This window comes from Corvus cornix, chromosome 20 (assembly GCF_000738735.6).
Source record: "Corvus cornix cornix isolate S_Up_H32 chromosome 20, ASM73873v5, whole genome shotgun sequence".
In the NCBI taxonomy this organism is placed as follows: domain Eukaryota; kingdom Metazoa; phylum Chordata; class Aves; order Passeriformes; family Corvidae; genus Corvus; species Corvus cornix.
Genome location: NC_046349.1, coordinates 2,504,546 through 2,519,878, shown reverse-complemented (window position 1 = coordinate 2,519,878; position 15,333 = coordinate 2,504,546).

The window sequence follows — 15,333 nt, the reverse complement described above, 5'->3', positions numbered from 1 at the left end:
CGCGCCCCGCACCGCTCCGCACCACCCCGCACCGCCTCTCAGCGCCCCGCACCGCTCCGCGCACCGTCCCGCCCCGCCACTCACCGCCCCGCGCACCGCCCACCGGGAGAGACCGGGACCCCGGCCCCACCCCATTCCCTCCCTGGACGGTGCACCGGGATGCTCCCCAGTGCTCCCCAGTGCTCCCCAGTGCTCCCCGCACCGATCCTGGACACGGCTCCCGGTGCTCCCCATCACAGAATGGAGCACAGGGAAGAGCAGAACTCCCCGGTGCTCCCCACTCCGTGCTGGGATAGGCAGCGGGAGGACACGGTGCTCCCCAGTGCTCCCCAGTGCTCCTGTCTCCAGCCCGGATGGGGGGACAGCAGGAGGGACACAGTGCTCTCCAATGCTCCCCATTCCTGCCCGTGAGGGACACGACTCCCCAGGACTTCCCTCTCCATCCTGGGATGGGGCAGCAGGAGGGATCCAGTGCTCCCCGGTGCTTCCCGTTCCAGTGTGGGATGGGGCACACAGGGCTCTCCACTGTATCCTAGGACAGACACCTGGAGGGCCCAGTGCTCTTTGGATCTCCACATTCCAGCCTGGGATGGGGCAACCGGAGAGACACAGCTCTCCAGTGCCCTGCTCTGTTCCGGATGGGGCACGGGGAGAGACCAGGACACCAGGGCCCTACTGCTCCATGGGACACTGGAAGAGCCTGGTTCTCCCCTCTCTGTCTTGGGATGGGGCACCAGGAGGGACACAACTCCCCAGTGCTCCTTGTTCTGGCATGACAGGGGGCACCAGGAGGACCTGGTGCTTCCCAGTGCTCTCCGCTCCATCCTGGGACTGCTATGGGGAGGGACACAGGCCCCCAGTATACTCTGTTGCTTGTCCCAGGTCTGGCCCTGGACATTCTGGGTGTCCCTGTGCGGGGCTGTCACAGGAGGAGCAGTGGGAGCTGGGCACAACCAGGGCAGGAACCTCCCAACAGTCCCAGCGGGTGTTAAACAGGAGCCAGGCAGAGGGAGATGGTGTCTGCAGACCTTCAGAAGAGTCTGCATTGCTTTTTCCTTGCTTACCCTGGATCTTGAAAGCGGGAATATTTTGACTTCCTTGGCAGACACCCATTTTTTCTGCATTAGTTAGGAGTAGAAAATACCTCCAGGAGTAGCAAATCGCTCTTGGCACATCCCCTCTGCCCCTTGCAGAGGGCTTCAAGCAGCTCCAGGAGCCTCTGAGATAGCACTACTGAGGTCTCAACCCCTCTGGAAAGCACGGGATTTATAAGAATTCAGTAACATTATTGGCAGGCTGGGAAGGGGATGGAGAGAGGCTCTGGGTGCCTGGGGCAGAGGGGCTGCAGCATACGCTGCTCAGCACAGCCCTTCCCGGCCAGGGGCTGCAGCCAGCCCTGAGCATCAGCCTCACGCTGAGGAGAAAAATTCTCCCTCCCACGCAGCAGCAGCTGTGGAATTTCTTGAGGTTGCAGCAGAGGAAACCCTGAAGGTTATTTCTTTACCAAACAGACGGTTTACATATTCCTGATTTTCTCTTCGCTGAAATGTCCAGGGTTTAAATGACACTTTGCAGTGTGGTGCTGCTCACTGTGGTAAGCACTCCTACAGCATCCCAAGGATGCTCCCCTGTGATCCCAACCCCTGCCCAGCCCCTCTCTGGCTGCCAGTGCCTCTTGGTTTGGGAACAGCAGGGGGAATATGGTCCTTTGGTCCTCAAGCAGAGACAGGGCTCACTCCCCCTGTGCCACCTCCCCTGGGAGCACTCACTTTATTTTCCATCCAGGCAGCTGCAAACAGCAATTTGTCCAGCTTTTTTTCATTCCCAAGAGCTGCTTTTGATAATTCCAGCCTCTAAGGGCCCATTCCCATCTGAACCAGCAGTGGGAACACTAAGCACTGCTCTCAGTGCAGCAGAACAGCACCGTTTGTGCTGTTCCCTTTCATTTCTCAGCTCTGTGCCCCGAGGCAGGGATGCTGAGAAGCATGGCCTGGATGCACGGAAGCCATCCAGATGGTTCCAATGCCTTTCCCTGTCCTGCTGCTGGGATGGAGAAAGGCCCATGGTCCTTGGATCCAGGTCACAGCACTTTGACTTCACCTCCTTTGGGGAAACAGCCTCACCCTATGAGGGCAGCGAGGACGATGCTCAGGGACCCGCAGCAGAGAGCACGTTCCACAGCCACCACTTCTGCCTGGCTGTGGGACCCCCTGCCTCCCCTTCTTCAGCAACTGATATTCCTGTGACAACTTATGTGCAATGGACACCCCAGGCAAGTGTTGCAGGTGGTGTCTTCTAATGGAAACAGGGAGTCCAAAGTGCCCTTAAGACCCTGGTCCCAAATTGGGAGGCTGACCCTGAGCAGGGGGTCCATCAGGAGGGGACAAGTAGGGCTGACACGCTGCTGGAGTACCGGGGGCTTGGCTCCAGGTTTAATCAGAGACAGAAATCATTTGCTGGCTCCTCTGCACAGCTGGGCCTGGCAAGAGCTGTGGCCTGAGAAACTGGGACATGCCAGGGCGTTCTCAGAGATCTCAGTGGCTCCCAAGCAGAGGTCCAGCTGTTCTGGGGTTTTCCCACAGGCTTGGCTCCCCCAGGCTCCTCCACTTCGTTGTAGCCCTTTCCTGTCCCAGGGCACACGGTGAGCACCGGGAGCCCGCCCAGCACCAGGAGTGGTCCCAGCTCGGTTTGACCCTCCCAAGATACCACGAGCGTAATTGCCGTGCCGTGGAGCTGCGGGACAGGCGGTGGGATGGGAGGGCAGAGGGAGGAGGCTCCGGCCGGGGCTGGCACGCAGGAGTGAGCCGCAGCTTCCAGGCATGCCAGCGGCGTTCGTCAGGGCTCCTGTGAAAGCGAGCAGGCGGGGGAGGAGTTGGTTGAAAAAATTGCTATTCACAGAAATAGAAACTTCCCGCAGAAACACGCGTGCGTCGGTGACAAAAGCCCAGCTGGGAATTTCTCCTGGCAGCAGGAGCAGTGGGAGGGAAAGGGGCTGGGGAGTGCAGGAGGCTGAGGTGCAGGACTGGGGGTGCTGCCAGGGCCCTGACCTCGGCCCTGGGGGAAATTCCTGCATTTTAGCTGGAAAAAGCATCTCTTCACTCCATCATCCTCCAAACGGTCCCCAGGAGCAGGACCTGGCAGTGTGGCAGCGATGGGCTCCGTGGCCCCCACTCTGAGCCATCTCCTCCAGCAGAGCTTCCTCGGTGGCTGTTGGGATGCTGCAGGGGGTGGGCAGGCCCTGGCACAGGGTGCCCAGAGAAGCTGGGGCTGCCCCTGGATCCCTGGATCCAGGTTGGACAGGGTTTGGAGCAACCTGGGATAGTGGAAGGTGTCCCTGCCCATGGCAGGGGTGGGATGAGCTGAGCTTTAAGGCTCCTTTCAACCCAAGCCATCCTGGGATTCTGGGATTCCACGCTTCCCCAGATGATTTTCATGGCAGGTTTAAGCCATCCTGGCATTTTCTCTGCCTAATCTCTCCAGCCCCCTGAACCCTGTCGTTAAGCAGCTATTATTAGTCCCATTTCTTGGCATAGCCAGGAGCTGTGTCAGAGCCCACCAGTCTATTTATAGAGTGCTGTGAGCTGGTTTGTTACTTGTGTTAATTGAATTAATCCTTTCTGAAGAAAAGACTTGAAGAGCTCAAGTGCAGGCCCTGGGACAACATTCCCAAACCATGGGGATCCAGGTAGCATCTCAGGCCGCTGGATACCCCGACAATCCTTGGTCCTCAGCACCAGGGAAGGGCTGCTCTGCTCAGTGTCCCCAGGAATTCATGGAAGGGAATGGCACCAACCCTGCCCTGCAGGACTGAGCCTCGTAAAATCCTGCAAGGGATGGAAGGGAAATAGCTTTTATTATCTAGATAGATTTTAGTCTATATATTAACAGATTTAGGTATGCAATATGTACTTAACAGATGGATTCATCCTTCGCTGTGCAGGAAATGCAGCAAAAAAGTGTGTCTGACTTTAGAATCGCTGGGATCTCTAAGTCCTTTAACTTGAGAGTGTTTCTGTCTGCTTTGGGACATAATTAGTCCCTACAAAGTTTCTTCCATCTCATGCAGGCTCTTCTCTTACAGATCCTTGTAAGATAACCACAGTCAGCTGGGCTCTCACGGTGGGAAAATGCTTTTGCCACTGCGTGGCAGCTCATATGTTATCAGGGCAGGATCATTTTATCAAGGAACAAGAGACTGGATGGGAAAAAGCAGCACCCAGAAGCTAAAATAATTTTGGAAAGGCAAAAGTTGTCGCACATTAAAGCCCAGTATTCACTGCCTGCTGCAGCTTTGGCTCTCCATGCTCTAAGACCAAGGGGCATCAGTAGCAGGGGTGTCAATGGACATAAATTAATAATAAAATCGGCACATGAGCTGCAGACTGTAAAATCCACTGTCATGTTTGCAGTTCAACTGGGCCATGTTTTGGTTAAGTTGCAGCTTGCAAATGAAAATGCTGTTTCCTTCCTGCCTGGAACTGGGAATAAGCATCTCTTGGACTGCAGAGTTGGTGGGATACACTGCCCATGATTCTGGATTCTGCAGCTCTCCTGGGGTTTTTATAACTCAACAAGTAGAACTTTGATAAATGTCACTTCTCTCTGCTGCTGTCACCTCTCTCTGCTGGCCTATCAACGTGGCACCACCAAGGTTGTGGACACCCCATCCCCAGAAGTGTCCAAGGCCAGCTTGGATGGGGCTTGGAGCAGCCTGGTCTGGTGGAAGGTGTCCCTGCCCATGGCAGGGGGGGTTGGAACTGGGTGAATTTTAAGGTCCCTTCCAACCAAACCATTCTATGATTTATGATTCCAAGCAGTTGTCTGGAGCACAAGGAGACCTTGATGGATGTGATTTCGTTCCCTGACTCAGAGGATGTTGCAGGAAGAGCTGCCTGTCCCAAGCACGGCACAGAGACACAGGAGGGATGGAAGAGCCTCATATCCCAGGAAAAGTCTGTCTGAGCCCTGAGGGATGTGTTCCCACTTCCAGCTGGAAAGCCACCTTCAGTATCAGGTTTTTAAGTGCATCCTTCCGTGGGCCTTCACCTTCCCTGCAAGAGGCACATCCCTGCGGGGCGCTCCTGGCAGGTGCTTGGCTGACAGCCCCATGCTGCCAGGGACCTGCTCCTTCCCAGCAGCGGCCCGAGGGCCATCTCCGGGCCGAGGGCCATCTCCGGGCGAGTGTCAGCGCCGCTCCCTGGGAACAGCTGCAGGATCTCTCGCTGTCAGCAGATGCCAGCAAAGAGCCGCTCTGCAGCCACCGGCGCTGCCGGGGGCTGGGGGTGCCCGGGGACCCCCACCCTGGGCGCTGGGGCACCTTCTGTCCCACCGCCCCGTCCGGCTGGGCGCTGCCTGCGGCGGGACAAAGCCTTGCGGGGATTCGGAGGGGCTTTGCCACCAGCTGAGAACCCCCACGCTCAGCTCACAAATTGGAGCATCTGCGGCTGCTGCAGAACCGGCGGCACCAACCAGAGCAGCGGGACGGGATGAGCCTCCGGCTCAAATCACCAGGCACGGCTTCGTGCCACACGGGGGACAGGGGACACGCTGCCGCTGCCCGCTCAGCCTGCTGGTTATGAGAGTCACAGAGTGGTTTGGGTTGGGAGGGATCTTAAAAACCATCTAGTCCAACTCCGCTGCCCTAGGCAGGGACACCTCTGCTAAACCAGGTTGCTGGAAGCCCCATCCAACCTGGCCTTGATGTCTCAACTCTGGGGCATCCACATCTTCCCTAGGAAACCCCGTCCTGTGTGCCAGGTGGTAAAGATATTCCCTCTTTATCTGAGCTAAGAGGGCACTGCGGAGGGATCCTCCCCTCTTCTCACTGCTCAGTTATTCCGGGCTCTGCGCTGCCCTAACGCCGGTTTTTGGGGGGCGGTGTCCAAGAGGATCCTCCACATGCCCTGACTTTCTGCTCAGCACGCTGGGCACAACCCCCCCACTTAACCCACCTTAACCCACCCTCCCCTTCCTCACCCAATTCCTCTCCTAAGGACTTGGGAGGCACCTCCTGCTGCCTCCCATCTTGGCAGGCGTGTGTGACACCCCTGCTCCACACCAAGAGCTATTTTTAACTTTAATGCATTCATGCTCCCCCGGCTCAGCCTCGTGCACTCCCCGTGCCCAGCACTGTCCCCAGCTCCTGGCCGGGTCCCTGCTGCAGCTGTGTCCTCAAGCACCCCGCAGCCGGGGGGGATGCAGGAGGAGCCCATCCACAGCCCCATAAAAAGCCCTTTTTTCCAGCCCGACAAGTAGCTGGAACTTGTTTTATAGGAGGGTGTATACATACACATGTGGTTCCTGCTATTTCCCCATCGTCTTTTCAGGTCTCTCGAGTGAGCTCAGGGCTGCCCAGGAGAGCATTGCTGGCAGCTTTGCCAGATCTTTTTGATGGTCAGGGAAGGCTGTTGGACCTGGAGAAGCCTCAGTTCCTTGGATTCAGGTGCCAGGAAAGGTCTGTGATCACTCCCCATCCTCTCCCAGGCTGCTGGACCCCGTGTGCCTTGAGGGAGCCCAGCACAGTCCCAAGCCCTGGGGTGCTACTGGCCACAGGACACACGCTGCCCATTTCAGTGCTGCTTTGAAGGGCTCCCTAAACCATCAGGGCAGCAGCCTGAACCCACAAGGCCCCAGGAAGGCTGAGCAGGGGGATCCATCCTGCTGTATTCCAGGGTGGGTGCTCCAGGCACGATCCTTGGGGGACTTGTGCAGGGGCTGGAGGGGCTGCAGAAAGGGAATGAGGGGCACCACCGCTGCTGTGAGCTCCCCATCCAGCTCATGGCATCTCCAAAGGAGCCCCCCAGAATGATGGGGATGGCACAGGGATGGCAGCAGTGGCCCCGTGACCATCCCCCACTGCCTCGGGCTGGCCCCTGCTCACCTCTGCTACAGCCCTTTGCTCCTCTCCAAAGGGAGGTTTTAATTTACCCTCTTGGCTGGCGAAACCCTATCCTGAGCAATTCCCCAGCCGTTCCTCCGAATTGCAGTAACTACCTCATTACTTTGATATTAATAGAATTCATATGGCCTGGAGAAGATAATTGAAATTAGCCCCGCGGCGAGGGGGAGCCGAGGGGCAGGCGATGCTGAGCTGGGCGAGGGGCTGAGCTGTGCCAGGGGGTGAGCCCTGACCCCCGGCTGGACCTGGCCTCCAGAGTGGGTCCTGGGGCCAGCAGTGCCCACAGGGATGAAGCACTGCCTGCGGGTTGTCCAGTTGTGCAAGATTGGGAAGCAGCGTGGACACCCACCCTGGTGTCTGTCAGACGAGGAGGATGCCCAGCCAGTCCCTGCCCCAGCTCTCAAGCCACTGACCCTCTCATTGTCCCCTGTCCCATCCCCTGCTCCAGGCCAGGGCATGCAGCAACCCCCATCGGCATCTCCTGCCATGGGGCCATTCCCATTCTTTCTGGGAGAAAAAAAGGTCCATTATCTGCAAAAGCACAAAGGCAGATGGCGAATGGCTGTCACCGGCGATGCCACTGCCCAGCAGGACCACGACGGAGCCATCCCGCCACCCCTCCGGCCCCGGGTCCCTCCGGCTCCCACCCCACCTGCTCCCCGTCAGATGGGAGGTGACCCCCACAAAGGCCTGGGCCGCGTCTGCCACCCTTGGGCTTTGCCCTGACACGTGTCACCTTAACCTCTTCCTTGGGGCCAGCTGCTGCCAGGGGACCCTGCTTTGTGGCTCCGGCGAGCGGCAGACGAGTCTCCCCATCTGGCCGGCGAGGCCTCGTCTGTTGGAGACCCCCTGCCCCGGCTCATAACGGCGTTAACCTCCCCTGCCCCGCTTCCACCCCCTCAACTGTCACCAAGCGCCCCAGGTCCCCAGGCTGGGGACAGACTGCATCCTACAGGGGCTTACAACATCCCTCACCCACCCCTGGCACTTCATGAGGACCTGGGATCCCTGCCTGCAGCTTTGACCCTGCCTGAAGGTATGCCAGGCATCCCTTCCTGCACCTCCAGCCTCCTCTGTCTGCACAGATCAGGCAGGACAAGGCAGGATGAGGAATTTGCCTCCAGGGCCTTAAAAAATTCCCCAATACCTGTGACTGCAGGTGGGGTGAGTCCAGCCCTGGCTCCCGCAGGGCTGGGGCTCACGACCAGCCCAGGGGCTCCATCCCAACCCCCTGCCACTGAGCCACATCCCTTTGCCCCTTGTTTGGTCCAGCACTGAGCTCCCATGGGAACTGGGGGATGCTGTGGTGCCCTGGGGTGCCCGGCAAGCAGGGGACCATGGGGGGTGGGCTGTGAGGAGCAGCAGGGTCAGGCCCTGGAGCACGTTAGGTGAAGGAACAGGAGAGTGACAGGATTAACCAGGTGAAGGAGCCGAGGCAGAGGCTGGCATTCCCTGGCTGCCTGGTCAGCGGAGTCCCCGAGCCAGGACAAGGAGAGGTGAGACTCCACCACCGCCCCTCCCTCCCCAGCCATCCATCCCCGAGGAGGCCTTATCTGCTGCTAATGCTTCGCAGCAGCCTCCCTCCCCAAAGCTTGTGGGCTTGGCAAGATGCTCCAAGACTGCATTTGCTCCAAATGGATTGTATCAGGGGGAGAACAAAGCACTGGAGAGTCTTCAAAGCGGAGCTGCCCACAGCAGAGGCGGCGGGTCCCCTCTGGTGACACCTCACAGGGGACACTCTCGGGTCCAGGCTCGGCCTCAAAACCCAGCAGGTAGTGGCTGGTGCCCCTCAGCTCCCTGTCCCAGCCCTGGCTCTGCCATTCCACAGTGGTGTCCGGGCAGGAGCCATTCAACAAGTGCTGGCCAGAAGACAACAGCTCCATTTTCACCAAAAAATGTTCTGCTGCAAAATCTGGCCTCGCTCCAGCTGCAAATGAAAAAATTAGGTTGTTTTTTGGGGTTTTTTTCCTGCTGCAGAGGTTCTTGGAAAGCTGGTGTGGGGCAGGCACTGGAGCAAACACTGACCTTGGCATTATGCCCTTGCCCACTTGTCTCCCCATCCCCGGTGCAGGAAGCTCCATGCAGAGCAGCTGGCAGAGCGGAGTTTTTCTCTAACACCCTCAAGAGCTTGGGGAAAAAAAGGGAAATATTCTCTCCTCTGTGGATCTGAGCATAAACTACAATCACAGCGTCAGGAGGGGTGATAATGTGGAGCTTCCCCTGCCCAGCCTGTGCTCTGAGCCCTTCAGAAAGATGGATGCAGGTGATGCCAGGACTGACCCAGAGCACAAACCAAGGTGTGCTCCGTGCTCGTGGTGAGGTTTTCTCAAGGAAGCACTGGCACACAGGGATCCATGCCTGTCAGGAAGGGCTAGAGCAGAAGAAGGAACCAAGGAATAAGACCAGAAAGTCATGTTGGCTTGGCTTCCGCTCAGATCCTCAGAAAAGATGGTGTCAGCAGTGAGTCAGATCCAGGAGGTATGTGAAATCATAAGTGAAGAATGCTGAGGAAACAGCAAAATCCCACAGAAAAAAAAATAATTGTTGGGGAAAAATACCCTGAACAACCTTCAAACAAAAGCCAGTGTGGATCCTGAAGCCTCGGTGCTGGGCAGTGTCATGAAAGAGAAGGAGTTCAGCAACTGGACACACTTCAGGGAGCAAAGGGATAACTGCAGGATTGCATCAGGGATGGGGAAAAAGGAAAACCAACCCTGGAGCGGTGGCTCTCTGCTGCAGGACGGCCACAGGGCACCACATGGCCCTGCAGCATCTGGCCCCACAGCAGTGGAATGGAGGGACACACAGGAGATCCCAGAGGCTCCCCCAGGGCATTCCCACCCATGGGAAGTGTCACAGGCACAAGGACTCCTCTGGACAAGTGTCTGAGAATCTGGGGGAACAATAGAGCTGCCCAAGGCCGGGGTCTGTAAGTGCATGGCTCACGCACTGTCACATCGTGAGGGACAGAATCATCTGGGCCACTTCAGCAGGAGGGACAGGGCAGGGGCTGAGCCAGGAGGCTCTGACATCCCCACAGACACATCAGGAGAGGTGCAGACAAGTGAGGAGCCTCCTGCAGAAGGCATGGGGTGGTTCACTGTGAGCCAGAGAGGAAAGATGGGGAGAAATTGAGGAAAATGTCCCAAATTCAGAAGCTCAAAAGAAAGGGAGGTCTGTGTGTCCTGTGGGGAGATGCTGAGAGGGGAAGAAGAGCTGGATGGTGGGAGCAGTGCTGGGTGGTGGGATTGGGGAGAGGGGTCCTGCCCATCGCTGCTGGGGATCACAACCAACCCCAGCCTTCCAGCCCTCCTGGAAAGGCCCAGACACCTGGCCAGGGAGGGGAGCTGGGGTCAAAGGGTGGGATGTTGTACAGTCCTGGTGCAAACGCAGGAAGACGACAGAGCCAAACTCCAAGCAGCAGAGAAACGGCAGGAGAGTGAATTTTGACTGGGTGTCCATGTAAACAGGGCTGTGAAACCTTCCCCTGCACACTGGAGAGAGCCAGAGGGGAGAGAAAAGCCAGATGGAAACTCACCATAAACCCAGCCCATGTGGGTACCACAGGTACCAGCAGGGCTTCAGGCTTCTGCCCCATCACAGCACCACCACGAGCTACAGCAGGTGAGATCAGATCACAGCTGGGGGTGGGAATACATCCATGGAGACACAGCCTCCCCTGCCCTTCAGGAGAACACCCCGTGCCTGGCAGTATCCCCATGGGAGTGCGAGCTGGGCACCAAACCATGGCTGCAGAATCCAGGTGGGAACAGGGGAGCCCAACAAGTGTGAAACAGCACCACAAAAATGTTATTTTGTTATCATAGGTCAATCAAACAATCCAGCTGGTTCAGTGTACCCTTCAAAGCGTGTGCACTGGAGCAGACAAAAATGGTGGTGCTAAGGAAGAGCTGTGTCAAAGGAGCTCCCAGCCCAAGGGCAAGCACAGGTAGGAGCACCGTAACCTGCACTTCCCATGGGTGAAGGCACTGCACTGGTGATCCTGCACAGTGACAGCTGTCATTGAAGGGATGCTGCTCTGATGCCATGAAGATTTTTCGCCTTTTCTTTTATATCCCCGTTATACCTTTATACAACTTCTGTATTCTCAGTGCTTTTTGCCTACATTCTTGGACTTGTTTGTCAAGCTGAGAGACTGAACATTTTAGAAGCTTTGTAACTGGGGATCAGTGTGCCCCAGACCCCAAGGTCCTCTCCAGAACACGTTCTGTAAACCAAGATAGAACCATCCAGGGGAAGGTTCCTTGGGGAGGGGGGCTCACTCGAGCCTCTCATTGGGGAATCTTTGATAGATCTGCTAATCAGTAACACCTATAATGTTAGATCTTTGGGGGTGTGCATTGCGGGGTGCATTTCGGTGCAGTCAACCTGGATGTGTGCACCTAAGGATCCTTAAAATAAATACCACGGTAAACTCCCTTTTCCCCTTCTAACAGTGTTTGACTCTTGATTTTAAGACCAAGAAAAGGCATCAGCTCCAGAGGGCTGACACATTCCCAGCGCTTCCCTCTGGAGGTGGACACCGGCCGCAGCTCTGGGAAGGAGCAAAGCCCCTGGCAGAGCTGAGCTAAGCTTTGGCTTGGTGCTGGATCCTCTCTGGGCTCCCAAGAGCTAAAAGCAATGAGGAAGTGCCCGCAGGGACTGTGGGACAGGGAGGCAGTGGACATCCTCCTCCAGTAGCTGGAGCCCCGGTGTCGCCATCTGTGCGGCTGCAGATTTCCCCCCCAAACTGTCCCAGCCCCACAGAGCTCTTTGCCCTTGACAGGGAGGATGAACAAAGAGGTTTTACATAATCCCACATGATCTGCATAATGCACGGCCCCAAAACCTGCTGCTCTCACCCGCCATGGTGCAAGGAGCCACTGGATGTTCCTCCCTCTTCTCAGCCTGATTCCTCTTCCCTGGCCATGCATCACTTCCAGGAGTGAAATCCTGTGTTGAGCAGCTCTGCCAGGCCCCCAGGTGGGGGTACCCACAGCTCAGCATGTTTGGGGTGCCGCTGGAGGCACCCACATTCCCACAGGAGGCTTTTGCTCCAGCTGTGAACACCACACAGTCAGCTGGGGAGAGAAAAAACACCAAAGTGCGTGGAGACATTTTCACAGGGACACTTTGAGGGTGCCACGTTGCCCGTGGCTCATCCTGAAAGGTCTCCACCTCCACTCCCACCATCACCTCTATCCCACCCCCAGGAAAGGAAAATCCTGCTGGAGCTCAGGTGCTGAGCTTTAGCTGGAGCCGAGCATTTCAGAGCCACAAAATTCTGCTGCCTCGAGCCAAGGAAAGAAACCATCCCTGGGTGATTGCTGATTTTGCTTAAAAATATAAAAGCAAAGCAAAAATTAAGGCCCAGCCGTCCCTGCAGCCAGTGGCTGTGATGCAGTGCCTGGCTGTGTTTGCAGGGCTGGGAATGGCATATCCAGCACAGCCCTTTCCCTCAGTGCCATCCACAATGACACTGTGACACATACACCGTGCAGTGGTGCCACACGGAAGTGGCCAGGCACAAAATCACCAGAAATCACCCCAAAGGAAGAGTCCATCCAGTTGGGAATCACTTTGGGATGCTCCCAAGCTCCTGCTCACCACAGGATGGGCACGAGCAGAGCCGGCAGCATCTCAGCATCCCCAACCGACTCCAATGACACCACCCGTAGGCTCCAAAATGTTGGGGAAAAAACAAATATAGCTCAAAGGAGACTCAGAGATCGAAGGGAAATGGCCATTAGCAGCCCTCCATCTGCAGTAAAGAGCCAGCCATGTCCGGCACTCCAGATCTAATGGGTTTTTAATATTCTCGTGGCACGCACTGGGGTGTAGATGGGAAGAAACACTTGGAGGTCTTGCATGAGCACCAGTACTCGGGGGGCTGCTCACAGAGTTCAGGCTCTTCCTTTCCCTGCCAGCTGCCTCGGAGATGTAGATGTTTCAATTATTCTGTCAAGCTGCATATTCCAAATTGAGGCCAGAGAAGTGTCTCTGTCTTATATAGAAAGAAAGGAAAAAATATATCCCTAAAAGGAAAAGAAATGAACTCAGAAATTAATAAGGCTGATTGACAATGCTGCTTTGGAAACTCTGGTACCATATGGCATCCTTGAATGGCTGCAGTGCTGTTAGGATGGAGCTGACCAGCTGGAGAGTTACTGTGGGTTGTTTGTAATTGTAATAATGGATATCAGATGGCTGGTGTGGAGCAGTTTATAAATGAGAACAGACAATGAGCCGCACTGTTTGTCAGGAAATCATTGCTGATATGGGCTTTGTGCTACCCACCACTCCCGGGTGGAGCTGGCTGCTCCCAGGGCACCCTGTGCTGCCCTTGGGTCCGGCTCTGGCCGGGAAAGGCACGATCCCAGGGCAGGTACTGCATCAGTGATCCAGGAGGGTGGTCCAGCCAGGAGAACTTCCAAAAAATCCCCCTTCACCTTCCTGGTGCTATGGGCAGAGCCCCAGATGGCATTGGGGCTGATGTCCTTCTGCAAAAGATGTGGGATACAGCCAAGGGGCCTTCCCTGAGGAAGCCAAAGCAAACGGGGACCTGTCTGGGATCCACCGGAGCCTCTGGAGCCAGTCAGGATCACAGGGCTGCTGGGATACTGACATTTCCAGACTGGTTTTTGTGCTGAACAGCCGGAAAAATCATGACATTTCAGAATTTGCCAGTTAATGGATTTTTTTTTTTTTTAAGTCAGTAACAGTGAAATTCATTATTTCGATTTCTGCTGATCTCCAACTCCACAGTTTAGCACATAAAGAGAAGCCTGAGTTTGGAACAAAAATGTCACACACTTGTTCACTCCTCTTTTCCAAAACGAACTTCCAACCAAATTAACACAGGACATTGCCCAGCTGGAACGTCCCCTGTGCTCCAGCTGAAGCCACCCCGTGCCAGTGGCCCGGCAGCCTGGGGCAGTGAGCCCCAGCCCAGAGGACCTGGGGCAGGAGACGGCTGGGAGGGAGAGAAGTTAGCTATTGCAACTCTTGTTAATTCCTTAGTGGTCCTGGATTATTTTTTACCCTAAAACCTATTTAAAAAGAAGTGATAACCCAACTGCGTTGTGCATGTTCCCTCATCACCTGAAGCCCTTTGGCAGTGCCAGGTGACGTTGCAAGGCAGGATGGGCACACCCACGTGTCCTTTCGCACTCAAACCCAAACACAGCTGGGCGCTCCAGCAGGTCTTATTTCGGGATCATCAGCCCCTGGGCAGGGATGGAAGGAGACCTGGCACTGCTGAGCCTCCTCCGTGCCCACCTTCAGGCCGATGGCATCTCTGGTGTGGGGGCCAGGGCGCGGCGGGGCTCCGGCCAGCCCGCAGCAGGCAGAGCTTTCTAGGAAAGCCATCTCCGTGGGAAGGAGGCCAGGACTGGAGCTGCGGCCACGGCACGTGCCAAGTGCCGGGCAGAGCATCCTCGAGCTGCCATGCCCCTCTGCAGGGCCTCTCCGCAGCCTGGAAATGCTCCCACCTCTCCTTCTGGCTGCACGGAGAGACTGTGGATACTGCGGGGTGGTCTGGGAACCCCCCACGCTGGACAGGAGCTGCCCTGTGCCCTCCTGTGTCGAGGGGCACAGGGGAGGGTGGGCAGAGGTGCTGGAAGTGCAAGGGAACGGCCTGGGGGGATCATATCCAACTCATCACCCTCAGCAAAACCCCTCCCTCAGCTCCATCATTTTCAGCTCTCGCTACCTGCAACAGAATTTCTGCTCTCTGGTTTGGTTTGGATAAGAAATTAAACTTCTCATATATATATATATATATATATATATATATATATATATATATATATATTCTACATAAATTATGTATTCATATTTAAATGTTTTATATTCTTATATATAAAGATTTCTTTTATACTATTCTTCTGTAGTATAGAAATATTCCTTGGAAATGCCAGGGTGTACAAATCCTCACACAAAACCCATGGTGAAGCTGGAAGCAGGCAGGGCAAAGTGACTGAAGTCCATGGTTGAAATCAGCAGGCAGGAAACCTTCCTCTAATCCATCACCCCTAACCAAGCTCTATGGTTAATTCCCTGAAGAATTATGGAGTCCTGCTCCCTCCCAGTTCTGAAAACATCCCTGTTTATTCTGGGGCATGGCTCTTCCTCTAAACTCCAGTATTTCTTTTTTCAGTTCAGAGAGGATTATTTGAATCTGCTTACTGGCAGCCTTGATTTTTAGGCTTTCATGTAAAATGCAACTCACCCATTCATTTTAATAGCAGAGATTCCAGGTCCGTCTTATATAAATCAGCCACCACTTAGGGAAAATTGGCATCCCATTACCATGCACCAAACATCATAATTAAGTTTTAATTTATTTGTAAGGGGATGCTGAGGTGTGGTGCAGACACGAGAGTGTTTTGGACACCCCCTCTGGAACTGGACCTGGGAAGCAGGAGGGCTGATGG